General features: G+C 41.8%; 1 protein-coding gene across 1 annotated transcript in view; it reads left to right on the top strand.

The window, feature by feature from the left end:
- The window catches only part of LOC308394300 (NACHT, LRR and PYD domains-containing protein 12-like), a 168,294-nt gene that overhangs the window by 119,439 nt on the left and 31,275 nt on the right, over positions 1 to 17,580 (top strand). The window lies entirely within an intron of this gene.

The raw sequence follows: 17,580 nt of genomic DNA, 5'->3' as shown, positions 1-17,580 counted from the left end.
GGCTGGACTGGGACAAAAAAATCAGCCTGGGCATTTTGACTAGAGACCGGCCCACCATTATAGCAAAAATCCTAAAGCCTTTGAATGAAAACAAACGCTGCTGTGACAGTGATGCTCACTGTCTTGATGGTATATATGCATCAATCTATCAATCGTTTGTTGTAAGATTCAGATAATTATTTTTTAAAAGCGAGACATTTTAAACGAGAATAAGAAAGAAAAGTATTTCTTTGTGCCCCCCTCTCCCTGTTAATGCCCTACCTGGCCCCCCTGGCAAAACTTTGCTAGACCCGCCCCTGCACAGTTACCAGCTGTCAGCTACCTAAAAAAGGATCCTGGTGTTATTTGTCTCTCAGAAACAGTTCATAACTTCCCTTCAACTCATTCATGTCACCTAAAAGGTAAACCTGTTTCTCCATCACAGCTCTGATGATTCAGTAAGGACATCTCCTGGTTTCATCTTCATGTTTCCCTCTCACCACATAACCAAACCGACATCATGACCAGCAGTTTTTTTGCAGCTGTGGCTCCAGCAAACATCAGCTGATACTAGAAATTAATATGAAATAAATTCTAACAACAGCTGATCAAGCTTAAACGTGCTGCTGTTGTTTAACGTGAACTCCGCTGGTTTCCTCTTTCTGATGCAAAGTGGGAGATAAACAAACAAGAGAGACGATCAGCTGATCATTGATCAGTTTTCATGATTGAAGTAGAAACGGGAGAGGGAGGGGGAGAGAATGAGAGAAGAAGAGGCAGCTGTGCAGCAAAGACACAGAATGAATCCAGCTTTGTGCCTTTTTCATTGTAGCTGAATTACGGGACTAACTGTTCCTTTTCACCTCAATAAGAAATGCGTAATATTTTCTCTGAATACCAGATGAGACGGTTGGCAATTCTAATAACTTATGAACAAAATAAAGTTCAACATCATTAACTTCATAGCACCCACCCAGCTGTATAGAAACTCTGTCATGCTAGCTAGTATGCAGTACGGAAAAAGTCAGAATAACAAAAATAAACTCCACCTAAACTTGGTTCATATCTGACCCAGAGAGACTGCAGGTCATAACTTCTTACCTGAAGTTCAGTTCACACTTGGACCGGCGGCCGCCTCGGGTCTCTTTTCCTTCTGAGTCCCCCTTTCCCTCCTCCACCTGCTGGCTTCCACCACTTGCTAATGTTACTGAATCTGTGGAAGCTCCGCGACAGCCACCACACGAAGTAACGAGTAACGAGCCTATCTAAATCCCAGTAATGACTAACGCGTTCCTGATTTTAGCATAATAACTAGTTACCGTGCTCGTTACCACAATAATAACGTAGTTACTGTAACACGTTACTTAATAACGCGTTAGTCCCAACACTGTGATTGACAAAAACATTAAATGATCATGTTTATTTTCACATAAATGTTCCATCGGTCCGTCTTTTAGAATAAGTTTAGAAATGAAAAATACTAATAACACACCAGGAAAAAGCCAACAGCACGAGTCCTGAAAGGCTTAAAGAGAAAATAAACGCACAAAGAATGAAACAAAAAGGCACAAAACCTCAAAACAAGAGTGAATTAAATCTGAGCGACACACAAAGATGCTAAAAGCCCCAAACATGAACCTGTGAGGTCATTAATACCTGTGTGTGTGCATGTTTACATGTCTTTGTGGGGACCAAAATGCCCGTCCCCACAAGTTTGAAGACATTTTTGAGACTCAGAATGTGGTTTTAGTGTCAGGGACAGTCAGGTCAGGGTTAGGCATTCAGTCTTAATGGTTAGAGTAAAAGGCTGAGGAGAGCATGATGTCAAATAGATGTCCCCACAAGGATATGAAAACACAACCGTGTGTGTGTGTTACTGTGAATTTGTGAGACAAGTGAAGATTTCAGAATCAGTGAGAAATGTTTCACTTCCTGTTGGTGAAGAAGAGCAGACTCCTCTTCAGCCACAGAAATGAAGAAGCTTTTATTTTGTCAGCCTGACAAACACGAGCTCAGCCACGAGCAGAGGCGACCCTGCAGAGGTGAAGGTCACAGTCAGAATCAGCGCCAGAGAACCGCACAAGGACGGCCTCATTGGTCACGGCTGAGTTCATTATGTGATGGTAACAAGCTGATTATTACAGAACAGGAAACACACGTCTGCTCATCAAACACCAGCTGCTGCTGCTTTTATCAGTCTGACAACAAAACCTCACAAGAAAGAAGTTTTTGTGAGTTTGCAGCGTTCCTCTAAACTGAAAACTAAAACAGCCTGAAAATGGGAACATGCACCCACACTCGAGAGTCAGGCAGCTTAAATGTGTTTGTCTTCATCTGTAGTTACGTTTCATTGGCTGGAAATGTGCTAACTGGAATCATTCACGAGTCCAGATGAACAAAAACAAGTGTTTACTGCTCCACGCTGCACGAATCTGAATCAAAATCACTCAGACGCGCCCACGTAGGCATTCCACTAAAACCATGTGACCACCTTCACCTTTAAACCTGTCGTGAATATAAATTTAGACTTTTCACTTTATTTTGAAAGAACAGATTTGCAGGAAGTGCGGCTGCTGCAGAAACTCTTCACTTTTCACTGGCTTTAATCTTGAAGGTTTCTCCAGATGTGGAACATTCATGCTAAACATTCAACATCTGACGACCGTCTCCGTGTAAAACACTGACAAACTCAAACTTTATACGGTAACTGACAGATTTATTCCTCCATTTTCAGGCATTTCACAATGAACTTGGATTAGTTTGATGATTTTATTCACGTTGGTGAATAAAACCAGCCAAGAGGCTGATTCCTGCAGAGGAGGAGGCAGAGTGGAGGAATCTGCAGGTTCTGTCTCTAACACACAACCAGAGCTTCAATCATAACGAGCACATAATAAAACCATGATCCCCCCTGATCGACTCTTTTAGCCTGTTTCCTCTGGATCGAACAGGATCTAACAAACCCCAGCTTCTGCTGGGACACTGGTCATCATGGGAGGAAAAAGATGGCTGCCGTGTTGCCGTTTCCTGTCTTACACCAGGGTTATACTTCCTGTATCTGTGGGTCTGAGTTTTTAATCAGAGGATGAACTTAAAGCTTTCAGTCTGCTCTACAACCCACCACCTATCCACACGTCTGCTAAGTGGACTGGAAATCAGTAAAACTTCTACCAGACTTTAGTAAATATTGCATTAAGATGAGCAGACAGATTTTAATCTCAGCATCGTGCACACAGATTTTTCAGGACACTGGAAGAGTTCCTGCCGTGGATTTAGATGTTAGTGTTGTGTGGATGATCCCATTCTGTCATCTTTGTGTTACTAACACTGATGCTTTTACACTTTAGGACCCTCGAGACCTCTGCTGCTCAGCCGTCCTGATCGCTGCCTCCACTTTAACCAGAGGCTGTAACCTCTGATCATTTCACCTGCACCCACAGTAAAACTCTTCTCCAGAACCAAACGTGCCATAAACCCATCACAGCTTCATCATCAGCTCAGTCTCAGCAACATGCAGACGACCGAGCAGCAGAAACTCTGCAGGGAACGTCTGAAGTCTGTTCTTCAGTTTTCCCAGCTCACTGTTTATTGAACATGAGACAGAAAAATAACTTCACCTTTAATGTGAAACTTTTATCGCCTGTGACATGTTTGCAGGAAGTTTTCATGCTGTGATTTAGTGTCACAGCCATAAATATCACACAAGGTAAAAACTACAAGTCCCAGCATCCTCTGTGTTTAGGGAGGAGCAGTGAAAGTGAAAGTGTTGATCCTCCATTCAGAGTAGTGATGGGATTTCCGGCTCTTTTTAGAGAACCGGCTCTTTTGGCTCCAAACCGGCTCTTCAGGTTGTTTTGTTGCTTTAATTAATTTATTATTAACAATAATATAAAATTATGCACAAAAGGAATTACTAACGTAAAAAAAAGTGGTTATGGTAGATATATGCGGTGGCCCCTAGAGACAAAACACGTACAAACTCCAAAACACATTTCTAACTGAACTTCCAAAGCAGAGCCACTAGATCACTTAAATTACACAATTGAAATTGTTTGTGTATTTATACACAGGCACTCATATATATTCAAATAATTAAAAAACATTTTCATTTACCTGTTACTACCACACACCAAATCCGGTCATTGGTACTTGCTGGCTTGTGTAGCCACTAGGTAACAAAAGCTCAACACTGCGCCCAGCATCCTGGAGCACTTCTGTTGTCTTTTGTACGTGTTTTGAGTTTTTACGTGCTTCTGAGTTTGTACGTGTTTTTACATGTTTTGGAGTTTTTACGTGTTTTGGAGTTTGTACGTGATTTGAAGTTTGTATGTGCTTTGTCTCTAGGGGCCACCATCAATATACTTTTATTTATTCACTCCACATAAAATGTAATAAATAAATCATATAATACAAAAATCAACTATTCACATTTCAACTTTTAACTATTTAAATTTTCAGCTTTTTCCTTTTAAACAAATTTAAAGTGAAACAACACAAAACACTGCAAACCACAACACAATTAAATATAAATTAAAATATGAAAACAAAAAGAACATGCACATTCTCTGTCATATGGACCTGCATGAATAAACTTTCTGAATCCTTTATCATCTGCAACTGAAAATAGTTGTGGATGATTACTATACCTTTCTAATGTGACGTTGTTGGCCCTGGCTCTCTTTCTCTCTCTCTCCCTCTGGCTCTGTTCCTGTGCTGCTGAGTAGTGATGTGCGGATCGATCCTGAAATATCGATTCCTCCGATACCAGCCATTTATGTTCTAGAATCGATTCTCACATTAAATATCGATATTTTAGTAATTTAGAGTAAATTTGTAGTTTATCATTAACAGGAACACAGTGGAAAGAAACTATAACATTCGGATTGTCTACATTCAAAGGAACTACTTCCTCTTCCGCCTTTCATAGTCATGTGCGAAATACGGCTGTATAAATGTCTCGCAGCCCCTTGGCGTGCGCAGTGTTGCCAACTTAGCGACTTTGTCGCTATATTTAGCGAGTTTTCAGACCCCTTAGCGACTTTTTTTTTCTAAAAAGCAACTAGCGACAAATCTGGCGACTTTTTCTGGTGTTATTGGCGACTTATTTATGACGACTTTTTGACGTGAAAGGGCGTGTTGCTCTTACTCTCAACAAGCAGCGGTGCGGCCGTGGGCACCTCACCCGTGCTAAAGCGCTCACGGGCGGAGGATAGTCCTCCCCCAGCTGCAGGAGACGTTCACACCTGTGCGTCCAAACTGCAAATGAACCGCGCATGAGCGAAGCCGCTGCTCCCGCACTGACTGTAATGCAGTCAGTTCTTCTTTTACTGTTATGCTGTTTTGTGGATCACAAGATTTAAAACTACTTATACACACACACACACACAGTAACTCCACCAGAGCGCCTATTTTGGGTCACTTTTGCCGGTCCAAGCCCGGATAAAGGAGCAGGGTTGGAATTGTGACATTAAAAAACAATAATTGCTAAAAGAAATTTAATTTGTAGTTCTAAATAAATTCTAAATGCATTTCGGACGTTTTTTGCTCACTTTATGTTTCTTCCACGATGTTATTTCTCTCTCCAACAGCGTAGGTTACAATTACATTAGCATGACCAATTATGCAAATTAGGCGATGGCGTAATTTAGCGACTTTTAGGACAACCAATGGCGATTTTCCTTACTGAGGAGTTGGCAACACTGGGCGTGCGCACTCACAACAATGGCTGAGCGTCATGTGCGGATGTATTTTACCTACACAAACAGCTGAGACGTGGTTTGCGATACATGTGGCAAAAAAGTGCTCCAAGAGTGAGGTGTTGTGGCCATATTAGGGAAAAGGGCTGTTGGGGGGGCTAAATACATTTTACAGGGTTTATTTATCGGATAAAATACGTTAAATGTCACCGTTATTATTGGCCGGTCCGGAAACAGCGGGGGTGTCCAAATTCAGAGGCTGCTTCCACCTGAGGACCCGGCCTTCGCGGTCTAAAGAAAGCCGGGTAGTACGTCACAGGCTCCCTCGGTGGAGTGAAACTGTTATGATATTTTGATACCACGTTTAGCATTTACAGGATATTGTTTTATACAGGAAAACTGTTACTCAATAAGGTCCATCTACTAGTTGTTTTTCTCTTTCTCTCTGACCCAAGAATTAATGTGTAAGACTCACAAGCTGGTACCAGAAGGTCGAAAACACCACAGAGATGAGACCACTTCCTTACTCCCATCCTCCCTTCCTTATCTCTTAGAAAAAGGCTCGTTAAAGGCCAGGTGGTTTGTTTCAGAATTCACTAATGAAAGAACTCTGTATTTTATGTCTAGGAGTGTATTTTGCTGGGATGATCATAAATTGTAGCTGAACTGATAAACTACACACAGGATACTTCTTTGCTCACAAGGCAGGAAGACGTTTCCTTATTTGGTCTGTACTGGTTTGAACTGAGAACTTGCTGACACACGAACCTTTTTTTTCTCTATATAAGCTGTTATGTACTAAATAAACCTTTGAGTCGATTTGGGAAGACAACCTGAAGCAGTCTGTGTTTCCTTGTTCTCCCAAGCTGCTCCCGACGTCGTAACTAACCCAGCTGAATGGCATACCTGAGTGTTACTTTAAATAATTAGGAATCTTAGAAGGAAAGGACAGAACTCTGCTTATCGCTCGTGCCTTGGAGGGAAAACCGGGATGGACATTTTTTCCTTCAATTTGGCGTCAGAAGTGGGATTGACTGACAGAAGGTAAATATGCGTCTTTCATATTTATATAAAGACCGTATTATACCTCTCTCAGTGATCGATCCATAAAAAAACGGGATATGCTGACGAAGTTTCACTTAGTGATCCAGAGAGATACACTGACGACTTCCTCAGTCCCCGAATAAAGTAGATTAACCCTTGTGTGGTGTTGGTGGACACAGGAAGTTGCCTGTTGTCTTGAATATTTTAATTTTGTTAAAAAATAATAATAATAATAATAATTAATTGTTTAATTAAACGTACGTTAAAAAGTGAGAAGTTGCTCACTCAGAAAAAGTGACACAGGAAGTCGCCTGTTGTCTTAAATACTTCTCGTTAAGTGAGAAGTTGCTCAGAAAGAGTGACACAGGAAGATTGCCTGTTATCTTGAAACGTACGTTAAAAAGTGAGAAGTTGCTCACTCACAGAAAGCTAGTAAATAATTAAATTTAATTTTGTTAAAAAAAAAAAAAAAAACGAAAGAAAACTGAAAACGGGTCTCACAGACCCGATTACCATACAAGGGTTAAAAGCAGTAAATTAAAAGCAGAAAGACACAGGAAGTTGCCTGTTGTTTTACGAGAAGTTGCTCGTTAAGCGAGAAGTTGCTCGCTAAGTGAGAGTTGCTCACACAAACAAAAAATTGCTAGCAATAAATTTAAAGTGACCTCAGCTGTGCCGCAGCGAAAATACTAACATAAATCCTTCAAGCGTGTAAACCCCTCTGGAAATCACTGAACATGGGTCAGAATAATTCAAAAACCACAGACAAGTCCGATAAAAAATCAAAATTACCTGTAAAACCAAAAAAAATTTAATTTAAAGTCTCAAACAACAGCTCAGTACGACTCCCATTTCCAGTTACGTGTAACCCACGTCCACGAATCGGCGAAGACTTTCATGATTACGTATCCAGAACATGCGGAAGTGCTTATGTGACTGACTTTGTTTACAACTTACGGACTGTGAGTACAATGCATTCTAATCTCTTTTCGGAGCCTTATCCCGAACGATTATCGCCAGAAACCAGGTCAGTAGAAATGTTGAATATCATTTGTGATAAGGAAAGTAGTCTGCTTAAAAAGTCCTGTAGAAAATATGATAGAATGCCGCGACGTGATGCATCAAATGTTACCGCTATGGACAAAAGGACCGGAACCAGGTGTAGATGCTTTAACATAAAATAAAAGTAGTGCAGGCTCCAGCATAGAAAATAAATGTACTGAGGGAAAAGGTAGTCTTGCATGTTCAGCCATTCAGCCCACAGCCCCACCGCCTTACGAAGATGAGACCGAATTAATAGTTACTGCAGCGGCCGCATGCAAACAACGTGAGCGCTTTGATCCAACCAGCTTAAAAGACAGTGACAAAAAACCTGAATCACATGCAACGGGTCTCAGCCATCTCTTTAAACAGGATCAGGAAAAACAATATATATGCCGCAAGGAAGAATTAGCAGAACATAAAAAAAGAGAGAAAAACTTTTGAAAGAAGAATGTGAGGAACTTATGAAAAACAATTCAGACGACTATGAAGAAAAACTTTTGCATCAGGCAGTGTCCACAATAGACACCCACATGAAACGCCACGATATCGTAGCTAGAGGTTTAGAGGTAGCTAAAGAAAAACCTGTTACCCGAACTTTAATAAAGACTTATCTAAAAGGAAAAAAGGAAAAACAAAGCCGGAATGACAAAGGTCCTTACGCCAACACTCGCGGTAGTAAACAAACAGACCCAAAGCATGATAAAGCATCCACAACTGCAGAGTTTTTGTGGGTAAATAATGACAAAATCACCAATTTCTTTAAGAATCTAAAGAAATTCCTGCTAACAATGTCCAGAGACAAAATTGACTTAAATGCAGTAACTATGTGTAAACAGAAGCCTGATGAATCTATCCTAGTATTCATAAAACGCTTTATGCACTGTTGGACAAGCTAGAGGTGCAAATTTAGCTCAGTTTTCCAGCAGCCGCAGACACCCAGAGCAAAAATGAATTTGTGTATTTCATTTAACATAAAGGGTGAAATGTTTGCTGACACTGATAACAGCTTATGTTTTCTCTGCCCTATGTACCGACATGATGGAGAAGGAACATCCTCTGTGTCAGCTGGACCCTCAGCAGAGAATGAACTCAACATCCTTTTTGTCCGGTACTCTATGTCACACACTGTGCCAAAAAAAACGTGTACAGACGCCACTAACAGGTAATCCCATGACTGGGAGCCACACTTTTGTTTCTCTAAGGTCAAACAGTGATTTTGTTACATAACTCAGACATAGGTTACGAAATATGTCGTCACATAGATCTAACCTACCCTATCGACTGTACTATTTCTGCACTTACGTTGCCAGCTGAATACCAGAATATGACATTGTGGTCAAAAAGTGAGAATGATATAGGATTTATTGACTGTACACTTTATCACGTACACCTATTAAAACACAACAAGCCAGTATATGTCAAGCAACATCCCATTTCTGCCGAAAAAGCCGCAGCCCTAGATGTCATGATAGGAGATTTAGAGACTACAGGAGTAATAAAGCCTACAGTATCTCCATATAATACTCCTGTCAATCCTGTGCCAAAGCCTAACAAACCTGGCGTATGGCGTTTCATACAAGACTTAAGGCAAATTAATGCAGTCAACATTCCTCTGCCACCTCTCGTTTCAGATGTTCACAGCATATTGACATGCATTGCATACACACTTTACCGTGGTGGATTTATGCTCCGCTCCTTTTTCTCAGTAAGACACACAGCCGTTATTTGCATTCACACATAGAAATAAGCAGTACACTTGGACTCGTTTGCCCCAAGGCATGATAGACAGCTCTGCTGCTTTCTCAATGGTGCTTCACTCCTCCAGGGCTGCACCCTGATCCACATGTGGATGACCTCCTCCTCTGTGCTGAAAGTGAAAAACTGTGTCAAACTGCTACACACATGCTTCTCCAGCACCTCCAAAAGACTGGCCACAAAGCATCTGCAAAGAAAATGCAGTACTGTCAGACTTCTGTTCAATATTTGGGATTCACACTGTCTCACGGAAAACGTTCCATGACTGCAGACAGGGTCAAAGCTGTGACCTCTGTCCCTCGTCCCACTACACAGAAGGAAATGTTGTCCTTCCTGGGCATGGTGAACTATTGCAGACAGTGGATACCAGACTGTTCTTTTCATGACCACATTCTGCGTGACTGTTGTAAAAAAAAGACAAGCCTCCTCGAATACTGTGGTCCACAGAAATGACTGCCTCTTTCAATGCATTACAGGGAGTGCTGACCTCCGCCACTCAAAGGTGCTGCCTGAATTGTTCAGGAATGCCGGCCTGCCTGAGGGCAGTAGCAGCTTGCTCTATCATGATAAGGGACTGCGAGAAGCTCACACTCTCACATGACACTATTCTACACACCAATCACCAGGTCACGACCATTCTAGCAAACATAACTACACAACATATGCAAATCTCACTATAAAAGCGAGCAGCACACCTGATTCGCCAGCACATTTATTGATCCTATGCTATGTTCTTCTGACCGACAGGATGGCTCAGACAGGCTTGACGATCATGACTGCATGACACGTATACAGGAATCCACAGCACCACGTCCAGATTTAGAGCAAACACCTATCCCAGACTCAGCCACGGTTTATGTGGACGGGTCCTGTTCAAGGCCGAATGACAACTCATTTCTTTGTGGCTATTCAGTGGTAACAGTGCCTGACATCATACTAGAGGCTCACTCATTACCATTTCACTCAGCACAAAAAGCAGAGCTCATGGCTTTAATACGCGCCTGTGAGCTACATTTGGATAAGCATGTGACGATTCACACAGACAGCCGCTATGCATTTGGCGTTGTGCATGACTTTGGCACATTGTGGAGACAGAGAGGATTTAGATCTGCTGGTGGAAAATAAATTGCTAAATTCTGATTTTGTTCAAAGACTTTTTCAGGCTATACAGCTGCCATCGGCCGTTGCAGTTGTAAAAAACGAAAGGACACAGTACAGCTGACACAGACGAAGCAACAGGTAATGCCTTAGCAGACGTGACAGCCAAAGCTGCAGCTGCATCACAGCTCCCACCTCCGCAGGAAGTATTATCTGTGCCCCTACAGCTGTCACTTGTTAAACTCCCAGACTATTTAGGAACAAATGTTGATTTAAAATTCATACAAGAGCAAGCCTCTGCATGTGATTACACCTATTGGGAGAATAATGACTGTACCTTAGATGACAGAGATGGCTTATACAAAACCTTAAGGGTTTGATTGCCCTCCCATATTCCCTGCTGCCAGTCCTTGCCCGACATTTTCACTGTGTGAGTCATGTCGGACAAAGAGGGGTAATAGGGGCAATAAAATTAAGATTTGTAATTGAGAAAACATCACATGCAGTAAAAAGCATATTAGCAACCTGTCTAACATGTGCACGAACTAATGTAGGTAGCTCAAAAGCAAAACATCAGCATTTACCACAACCAGATTTTCCATTTCATACATTACAAATTGATTTTACACATATGCCAGCGCAAGGAAGCATCAAGTACTTACTGGTAATAGTGGATCAATTTAGTAAATGAGTAGAAGCTTATCCAACCTCAAAAGAAACTGCAGAAGTAGTCTGTCAAAAGTTGAGCAATGAAATAATACCCAGATTCGGAATACCTCACCAGATTAACAGTGATAGAGGATCTTCATTCACATTAGAAGTAATTCAAAAGTGTGCTAAAACTTTAATGACCTGGGTCAAATTACTTCCTCAAGTCCTGTGTGAGATTAGAATGACTCAATCTACAGTAACCAAATTATTTCCATTTGAAATAAGACTATTTCCAACACCATGGTCAGCTTCCAGAGGGGCACCGCTAGTAGAAGGTGATGTATATTGCATTGTCCACTGATGTTCACAACCTGGTAGAAAAACTGAATAATAACTATCAGAAAGTTTGTCTCTCTCAGCCTTTCCCCTCCACAGTTCCACCAGTGGAGACAAGGAGATGCATGTTGGAGAAGCCACTAAAACCAAGGACTCTCTGGGAGGCCGCGCGTGTTCCAGCCCCAGACTGTACTGGCAGTGACGAAGAACCAGCATCCTCACAGACGGACAACCTCAGTGGATTCATGCCAGCAGGGTTAAGACCAGCCCAATCGGACCATCTCAGGCGTCGGATCAAGCAGACGACATCTCCGGCGAGCCAGCGCCCGGAACCAGAGCAAATAAACACACGGGTAGATGACATCTCAGGCGAGCCAGCGCCCGGATCCAAAAGTTACATACACACACGCAATCACTGATTAACACACAACGTCTGAAAGAACAACAACAAGGTACTCAAACATCCAGCAGGAACAGAAAGCCAAAAGTACCACATGATGTCTAACCTGATAAAGCCAGACTCATTCCATCCTGATAATGGAGAAAATGAAATGCCCATTGTCATCATACGACGCTTATTCTGTGTCTCTCGAACCTGGGACCAGGCCAGAAGACGACTGAAGAACTGTCTTTCTTATATATTTAGGTTATTTATCATATCTATCGCATTAACCTTAGGATTTCTCTTTGCTATTTTGTATTGTAAACTGCAACCATGTTCATATTTCTGCAGGTCATATTTTGCTGACGATACCTCATGCTCCATTTTGCAAGACACCTACTTAATGCACTCCTCACGCTCCCTAAAATCAGTAAATGACAACATAGACGCCACTAATAAACCATTTTATGCACTCTCTAGAACAGGAGCTAACGCCTGCTATGAAAATGCCAGAACAGCCGCTCGTGATTTAGGAAACAGTAACTGTTATGTCTGTTCAAAGGCTAATCCAGAACAGGTAATAGTAGGATACCCCATATCCGGTTTCCCCCTCACTGAGGGACTAGAGAAAATCAGCGGAAATAATGCTCTCTTTAAAGACGCTTTACAGTTGACTCTGAGCCCTCTCGACTGCTTACTTAGACACACACACACACCAACTAACCCTGAGACTCCATTAGGCGAATTATTGAAGTTATCTAATGACACCGCAGGGACCTGCGCCCCAATGAAACGCCCTAAGAATAGGTTAAAACCCTCACTGCCCTTAGGACAGATCCCTCTCCATTTTAATACTAGTATGATATGTCTGCGCAGACTAAAGTTAACTGGCCCAGACACACACGTAGATTATACAAAGGATAACTATACATTTTTCTCTGACTCCCCAGGTGCACGCTGTAATGAGACATGGCTAGCTGTCTCTATGGCTGAAGTTTTATCATATCTGGAGGAACACACACACAGTTCAAGTTCGAGCAGAGAATCGATCATTGTTCCCCCAGAGGGTGTCTTAAATGATACTGACTGGGGGGAGTTAGTTGAATCACACATGGTCACGCGCCTAACTAGAGCAATCCCTAACGCTTATTGGTTGTGCAATAATACCCTTAGATTAGCTTTACCTGTTAATTGGACCGGTACCTGTGGTCTAGTAACCGTTGATGTATGCTGTACTTTCATTCCCAATAATACCGCCCCTAACGGTTCATTCACACAAGCTATGAATAAACTTGAAGCATTGAAGATAGAACTAATTGCCAATACAGGCCACGGTCAGTGGCTACATAAGTGGCTACAGGACACGTTTGGAAGATGGAAGGAACTAATTGTAGCCTTTGTAACCGTTGCAGCATGTTTTTGATGATTATTGTCTGTTGTGTGATACCATGTATACGCTCTCAGAATTTTTGATATTAAGCTTGCTCGAAGGACCAGTTACAGTTATGATTTGTCTTTATATTATGTTATTACATTCTGTCTTTATACTATGTTATCATTTCATGATAAAAGGGGAGAACTGTTATGATATTTTGATACCACGTTTAGCATTTACAGGATATTGTTTTATACAGGAAAACTGTTACTCAATAAGGTCCATCTACTAGTTGTTTTTCTCTTTCTCTCTGACCCAAGAATTAATGTGTAAGACTCACAAGCTGGTACCAGAAGGTCGAAAACACCACAGAGATGAGACCACTTCCTTACTCCCATCCTCCCTTCCTTATCTCTTAGAAAAAGGCTCGTTAAAGGCCAGGTGGTTTGTTTCAGAATTCACTAATGAAAGAACTCTGTATTTTATGTCTAGGAGTGTATTTTGCTGGGATGATCATAAATTGTAGCTGAACTGATAAACTACACACAGGATACTTCTTTGCTCACAAGGCAGGAAGACGTTTCCTTATTTGGTCTGTACTGGTTTGAACTGAGAACTTGCTGACACACGAACCTTTTTTTTCTCTATATAAGCTGTTATGTACTAAATAAACCTTTGAGTCGATTTGGGAAGACAACCTGAAGCAGTCTGTGTTTCCTTGTTCTCCCAAGCTGCTCCCGACGTCGTAACTAACCCAGCTGAATGGCATACCTGAGTGTTACTTTAAATAATTAGGAATCTTAGAAGGAAAGGACAGAACTCTGCTTATCGCTCGTGCCTTGGAGGGAAAACCGGGATGGACATTTTTTCCTTCAGAAACTCTGCTGTCTGCTCCTTGCTATCTAACATATAACCGGGCACTGATGTAATCTCTTGACCGTCTCACACTTCTGTTTAATCATTTTTTGTTTGACGTTTATTCAGCTGTATGAAAACCCCGGAGGAACCCTCCTGAGGGATTAATAAATTTCAATTTAATTTAATCTAATCTAATAACTTTAATCTCAGCCAAACCGATTTACTCACGAACAAATAAAACACTGAAAAAGCCAAACAATAACATTTTTAAGTTATCAAAGTGACTTATATATCATGTTTAACCCGAGTAGCAAAAGACCACGGCGGTTTGAAGATGATGCGTCGGTCGGCTCAGATATTTGAAGTTTACACAGCTACATTCTCACCTGAAAATATGTTAAAAGTTTTTTTGCGACCCAGAAAGGGAAATAAGAGTAATATTAAAACTAAATCGCTGCCACCATTGTTGGAAACTGGAATTGGCTGGCCGCGCTATGAATTCTGCAATATGGTTTTGTTGTCCTGGAAAATCGGGAGAAATTCAGGAGAATGGTGGCTCCGGGAGATTTTCGGGAGGGCACTGAAATTCGGTATTCTCCTGGAAAAATCGGGAGGGTTGGCATGTATGGTTGTGGCAACATCACTAACCTTGTCAAACACGTCAGAGTAAATCATATCACAGAATATGACGAGCTTATGTTGAGACGAACTGAAGAGAAGGACAGGTGCTGCTAGGGCAAGACAGACGTCTCTCACGGAGTCCTTTAGTGCTGCAGGCAGGCAAGGTGTTCAAATAGCGCACAACTTCAGTTTTTTTATTTCTATATAATGAACCTTACATTATTAAGTGATAAGAACAAGTAATCTGATGTCCTGTAATCATTATGATGCTATAATTTGAGATACAATAAATAAAATACGTTTTTGTACAAAGTATCGGTATCGGATCAGTATCGTCGATACCACCCTGAATATTACTTGGTATCGGATCGGAAAGAAAATCAGTGGTATCGCACATCACTACTGCTGAGTGTAACTACCGCCCCTCCTCCCTCTGCCCAGCGTAGAGCACAAAGCTCGTGTGCAGAGTGAAGCAGAAAAAAAGTGCGAGAGAGAGAGAGAGGGGCTGAGAGAAAGAAAAAAAAACACGGGACGTCGTTCACGTCTAAGATCCGGCTCTAAGAGCCATTTTGTTCGCGAACGACCCATCACTGGTTCAGAGCAGCAGGAGGAGGAAGGTGGAGCTGAGGCAGGTGAGTGTTAACATGAATATGTTTCTTCTTATGACATAAAATAATTCCACGCTGTTCGTGTCTGTGGGTGAAACGTGAGGCCGGTCGGCTCCTCTGAGCGCTGGTTTCCTGTAAGTAGAGAGGAAGTGAGTTTAGCTGAGAGAGCAGGAGGAGAGTGAGAGCTGTGCTGAGGCAGCTGAGTGTTAACACCGCTCTGACATTACTGTGTCTCTGTGGCGGGAACAACAGGCTCCGTCAGTGGAGGCAAAAATAATCAGACTTTGGTTTTTCAAAGGAAACTACTTTATGTTGGGAGAAGCCGCGCGCTCATTGGATAACGGCTTGTCAATCTCAAGTTATTAGCCAATGAGGGTGCAGGTTCACAGTAAGACCCGCCCTTATCACGACATTTTTAAAAACTAAAATGCGACAGAAACTCTGGTCGTGTCTGTCCCTACCCGATCAGTACCGGAAACCCGATTGGTACCCCGCATGCGCAAATCTTACATCACTTCCTCTCTTTGCCAACATTGCAACATTCAATATATTTGAATGACACGGTTAGCACCCAGTTAGCTCTTAGCATTTCTCAACAGCTCTGCCTCCTTTTCAACTACCGGGACATTTAAACAATGGATAATCCGTATCCGCAACAAATTTTTGCTTTTCTCCTCAACAGAGAGCGTCCCCCGATTGAACAACAGCGCCGTAAAATAAGAAGAATGGTGCCTAATGACAGAGTTAATAATACAGACTTTATAATATGTCACGTGAAGATTCAGCAGCCAGATGAAGTGTTTACTGGCAATTGACAGTGATAGCGGACATTATCATCACTTTTCCAACAATCCTCTCCACACAGACAAGCATAAACACACTCGATTATCACTAAATCAAATTTAACACACGTTTGTAATGACGCTAATTCAGTTTACAATAGGGTTCATTCTCTCAGCCAGCAGGTGGCGGTATCCTCGTACACTGGGGAGTACACTGCCATTAAACGAACAGAAGAAGAAGAAAACCCCTGCACATGCGCGGTACGGATCGGGTAGACCCGATTTGTACGGTCCGACTTTGCACATGCGCAGTAAGGATCGGGAGTCCCGATCTGTCACTATCTTTTTATTTTTTTGTTTTTGTCTACATTATCCGGTTGTTCAGTGATGACGCGACGAATCCTACTTCCGGGTCTAAAGTAGTCTGCGTTTAATATGGCATTTGTGTTGTTAACATGTTTAATGTTATGTATTTTCTTCTATTTGATCTCAAAAAGCTCCTAAAACAGTCAGCGATCACTGTTGACCTCCCTCGGCTTTTATTACCGCTAATCATTTATTTAAGCTCAGTTTTTAAAACCTTAGGATGTAACTACAGCCCAGCCCATGCAGCAGTATATGAATGACTAACCTCGTATTGTGGATGGATTATCTCAGTTGTTCTCCTGGCTGAAGTTTGGTCCGTTTACAGCATCCTGCCATGCGATTACATTTGTTCCTGACCACCGAGAACACTCACGGTAACTTTTATCAAGTGGAAAAAAAGTTAGCTTGTTTATATTATGCTAACATAGCTGTGTCGCTAGCGGTCACGTAGCACATCATTATATACCAGCTAGCCAAACTTCAGTAACCCTACAAACGTCACTGCTGTTTAGCTTTCTGTCTTCATTTATGCTGGAAGTGATAACAGAGCTGTACGTTTTAATTTGTTTCCAAAACCCCGCAGTCAGGACATGCTATATTGTATTTAGATAGAAGCTAGCGAGCTAACTCCCTGCTAACTTCTAACTCCGTTAAATGTCATAAATTCCGTTTTCATGGATGCCTGGATGTTAAACTCAATTGTTACACCTGGTAGAGCAGAACGCTGATCATTTTTATTAAAGATGAAAGAATTTAGACAGTTTTTCAACTCTCAGTAATGCCATAGTGATCGTTTGATATATGGACCTGCAGCGGAGTTTAGACCCAGACACGGCTAGTGACGTCAGACTGAACAACCGGATATTAAATGTTTCATTTTAAGAGATACTTGTTATTCTTAACATCTTAACAGGTACTCTGACCTGTAACTATCGTAAAATGCTTCGACCGGAAGTAGACACCTTTCGCGCATGCGGGGTACCGA

The sequence above is a fragment of the Rhamphochromis sp. 'chilingali' genome, assembly GCF_963969265.1.
Source record: "Rhamphochromis sp. 'chilingali' genome assembly, chromosome: 3".
NCBI classification, from domain to species: Eukaryota; Metazoa; Chordata; class Actinopteri; order Cichliformes; family Cichlidae; genus Rhamphochromis; species Rhamphochromis sp. 'chilingali'.
The sequence above is the reverse complement of the archived record's forward strand: the minus strand, read 5'-3'. Positions and strand labels throughout refer to the sequence as shown.